We start from the raw sequence: 4,827 nt of genomic DNA, 5'->3' as shown, positions 1-4,827 counted from the left end.
CTTTGAAAGGATTGTCCTCTTCACAATGCTAATTATGCCTACCCAGGAGCATGGGAGGTCTTTCCATTTTCTCAAATCATCCTCAATTTCTTTTTTGAGTGTTTTTATGTTTTCATTGTATAGGTCTTTCACTTCCTTGGTTAACATTATTACAAGGTATTTTATTTTATTTTATTTTTTGTTGCTATTGAAAATGGGACTGTCTCTTATTTCTTTCTTTGAATCTTTGTCATTTGCATATAGAAATGCTACTGATTTTCGTGCAATGATTTTGTATCCTGCTGCTTTGCTATAAGAGTTAATCACATTCTGGAGTTTTGGGATGGAGTCTCTCAGGTCTATTACATATATAATGATGTCGTCAGTGAATAAAGCTAACTTAACTTCTTCCTTTCCAAATTGTACCCCTTTTATTTCCTTCTACTGTTTTATTGCTTGAGCTAGGACTCCCAGTACTATATTGAAAATCAGAGGTGAGGGAGGACATCCCCATCTTGTTCCTGATCTTAATGGGAATTCCTCCAGTCTCTCTCCATTAAGTATTATTTGGGCCTTTGTATATTGCCTTTATAATGTTAAGGTATATACCAACTATGCCAATTCTCTCCAATGTTTTGATCATGAAGTGATGTTGTATCTTGTCAAAGGCCTCTTCTGCATCTATTGAAATGATCATGGGGTTTTTATGTTTAAGCTTATTTATGTGGTGTATTACATTGACACATTTCTTTATGTTGAACAACCCTTGTGTTCCTGGGATGAATCCCACTTGGTCAAGTTGGATAATGCTTTTGATAAGTTTTTGGATTCAGTTTGTGAGTATTTTGTTCAGGATCTTTGCATCTAAGTTCACTAGGGAAATAGGCCAGTAGTTTTCTTTTCTTGTGGCAGCTCTGCCTGTTTTTTTGATTAGGGTGATACTAACTTCATAAAAGTAGTTGGGAAGCTTTCCCTGTTCTTCAATTGTGCGGCACAGTTTTAGGAAGATTGGTTTGAGTTCTTCCATGAAGGTTTGATAGAATTTGGCTGAGAAGCCATCTGGTCCTGGACTCTTCTTTTGGGGAAGGTTTTTTATTGCTTTTTCAATCTCCATGAGTGTGATGAGTTCATTGAGGTGATTAATCTGCTCTAAGTTTAGCTTTGGTAGATGGTATGTATCCAGGAATTTCTCCATCTCCTCCACATTATCGAGTTTTCTGGAATAGAGGTTTTTGAAATAAGTCCTGATGATTCTCCCAATTTCACTTATGTCAGTTGTGATCTCTCCGTTTTCATTTTGAATTTCTCCTTTTTGCTTGATCAAATTGGCCAGAGGTTTGTCAATCTTGTTTATTTTTTCAAAGAACCAGCTCTTTGTTCTGTCAATTCTCTTATTTTTTTCCTTGGTTTCCAATTCATTAATTTCTGCTCTGATTTTCATTATTTCTTTCCTTCTGGAGATCTTTGGGTTGGATTTTTCTTATTTCCCAGTGTCTTTAGGTGGATGGTTAGGTTATTGATTTGGGAACTCTCTGTTTTTTTTATGAAGGCATTGAGTGCTATGAATTTTCCCCTGAGGACTGCCTTCATTGTGTCCCATAACTTTTGGTATGATGTGTTCTCATTGTCATTCAATTCCAGGAATTTTGCAATTTCCTTTTTTATTTCCTCCACTATCCATTTATTGTTTAAGAGTGTGCTTTTCAGTTTCCAGGTGGCATTGGGATTCTTGGTGGGTCTTTTGTTGTTGGTTTCTAGCAAGATAGCATTGTGATCTGATATCATGCAGGGAATTATGTCAATTTTCCTAAATATGTGGAGGCAGTCTTTGTGACCCAGTATATGGTCTATTTTGGAGAATGTTCCATGGGCTGCTGAGAAGAATGTATAGTCTGTGGATTTGGGATGGAAAGTTCTGTAGATGTCCATTATGTCAAGTGATCTATGGTTTTGTTGAGCACTCTTACTTCCCTGTTGAGTTTCTGTTTGGATTATCTGTCTATTACTGATAATGGTGTGTTGAAGTCCCCAGCTATGATGGTGTTGGTGGCTATTTCTGTTTTATTGTCAAGTAGGTTTTGTTTTATGAAGTGTGGTGCCCCTGTGTTTGGTGCATACAGATTTATGATTGTAATATCCTCTTGATGGATCATTCCCTTGATAAGTAGGAAGTAGCCTTCTTTTTCTTTTTTGAGTATTTTTGGTTTGAAGTCTACTTTGTCTGATATTAATATAGATACACCTGCTTGTTTCTCATTCCCATTTGCTTGGAATATTGTTTTCCACCCTTTCACCCTGAGGAGGTGTCTGTCTTTAGTGGTAAGGTGAGTTTCTTGAAGGCAATAGATTGAGTGGTTTAACTTTTTGATCCATCCTGTTAGCTTTTGTCTCTTGATGGGTGAATTAAGGCCATTAATATTTAGGGTAATGACTGTGAGATTTGATTTGCTCCCTGCCATATTGTGGTGGTAGATGTGTGTTGGTGTTTTCATGGGCTTTGAAATTTTTTGTGCCTACTATGAGTTTGATCTGCTTCTTGTAGGCATTTGCGTTTGGTTATTTGTTTCTTCTTTGTGGAGAAATTTCCTCATGTACGCTCTGTAGGTTTGGTTTTGTGTACATGTAATTGCAAAGCTGAGTTTTGTCATGGAAATTTTTTCTTTCACCATCTAATATGAGGGATACTTTTGCCATGTAGAGTAATTTGGGTTGGAAGCCATAGGTTCTTAGACTTTGGAAGGTTTCATTCCAGAAGCTTCTAGCATTCAGAGTTTCCACTGAGAAGTCTGAAGTAATTCTGATGGTGTTTCCTTTGAAAGTGGTATGCTGTTTTTCCCTAGCTGCTTTTTGGATTTTCTCTTTGGTGTCAATGTTTTGAGTCTTAATGATAATGTGTTTTGGAGAGTTTCTCCTTTGATCTATTCTCTTTGGAGTCCTGTTTACTTCTTGTATATTGATGGGCCTTTCTTTTAAGAGACTGGCAAAGTTTTCTTCAATCATTTTGTTAAATAAGTTCTCCATGCCTTAGGTCTGAACTTCTTCTCCTTCTGGTATTCCAAAGATTCTGATATTAGGATGTTTAAGTGTATCCCACAATTCCCTCATGTTTTGTTCACAGGAACTTTTGAACTTACTAAAATTTTTGAACTCTCAAACTGTTTCTTCCATGTTGTCTTCCAGGTCAGAGTTTCTATCCTCCACTTCACTGACTCTATTATTGAGAGCCTCTAGAGCGTTCTGGACTTGTTCAATTAAGTTTGCATTTTCTATTACTTTTCTATGTATCATTCCCTTCACTCTGTCAAGATCCATTTTCACATCAGTTTCTGATTTTCTTGATTCTTGGAATTCATCCTTGCATTTCTTTATGTCTTCATTTAGTGTGGCCAGCTGATTTTTAAGGTTCTCTTTTTTTTTTTTTTCACTCTCCCTTTAACCTCTTAATTCTCTTTGAACTCATTCCAATGTCTTATCAATTTTTTCCAGCTTACTTATAGTAGCATCCACAGGATTATCGGTCCTTTATTGCTTTCCTGCAAGTTCTAGCAGTAGATTCTTCAGGGTTGCATTGCTCATAGCTTCCATTTGATGTTGTGATCCTAACGACTCCTCTATGTTTTGGTTAGATGTTTTCCTTGTAGGACTGTGTGATCTACCTGTATTTTCTTGCATTTGAATTTTCATGGTATTTCTTTTGCGTTGTGGTCTACCCATGATAGTGTATGGGCAGGTAGGTGGGTGGATCAGCCTAGGCTCCAGCACAATGGGAATCTGAGGCAGCCTGGGGCAGTTGCCAATCAACCTGGGCTTTGGCTCTCACTTGCCATGCTACCTATCTACCTTGTACAAGTTGCCTGAATTCTCAAGTGGTAATGCTGCCAAAGCTGCCTGCCTTAGAGCTTGGAGGGGGACTGAGGTACCAAGCCCTAAAGCTCGCCAAACTGGCTGGGAATGCTGGGACCCAGAAACAGTCTTTACTCCCCCACTGCAGAGGAGTGGGGGATGGCTGGGGAGAGACAGGTAGGGGATGGCCCCTGAGCTCCTGCTAGTTAGAGACTCAGTCTGGCCTTTGTGGCCCTTGCTGTGGGACTGGGCCTGCTGAACGTGAGATCGGAGTGCAGAGGCACCTGCAGCTGCAGGCCACGATGGGAGCACACCTGCAGTGGGCTGGAGGCCCGCAATGGGAGCACAGCTGCAGCTGGCCCAGTGGGCGCAAGATTGTAGTATAGCCTTGGCAGCCAGTGTGTGCATGATTGGAGCACAGCGCTGGTGGCCCGCTATAGGAGCACAGGGGTGGCTGGCCCAGCGGGCGCAAGATTGTATAACAGCGGAGGTGGACCCGGCAGGTGCACTATCAGAGCACTGTGCAGCAGACCTGGCAGTGCATGATCAGAGCACATCAGCAATGGGTCTGGTGGGCGCACGTTCAGAGCACAGCGGAGGCTGTTTGGAGGGGGTGGGGGGTGTACCCGCCTGAGAGGGGATCCATGATCCCTGCTTTCTCCCCACCCCTGTGCCCTCCCACTGACAAGAAGACCCAGAAAACCCTAATGTCTTGTCTTTCTTTCCCATGTATTTTGTAGGGCAGCTAGGCAGTCACCATCTTGGCCCAAAGTCTATTTTTTTATTTTTTGTGTTAGGGTCTCACTGTAGCTCAGGCTGACCTGCAATTTAGTATGTAGTCTCAGGGTGGCCTAGAACTCATGGCAATCATCCTTCATCTGCCTTCCAAGTGCTAGGATTAAAGGCATGCACCACCACTCCTGGCAAGGATGAGCATTTTTTAGTGCATATATTGGCCATTTGTTTTTCCTTCTTGTTGAACTATCAGGTCTTTATACTAATTAT

This window comes from Jaculus jaculus, chromosome 6 (genome assembly GCF_020740685.1).
Source record: "Jaculus jaculus isolate mJacJac1 chromosome 6, mJacJac1.mat.Y.cur, whole genome shotgun sequence".
In the NCBI taxonomy this organism is placed as follows: domain Eukaryota; kingdom Metazoa; phylum Chordata; class Mammalia; order Rodentia; family Dipodidae; genus Jaculus; species Jaculus jaculus.
This window is presented reverse-complemented; position numbering follows the sequence as displayed.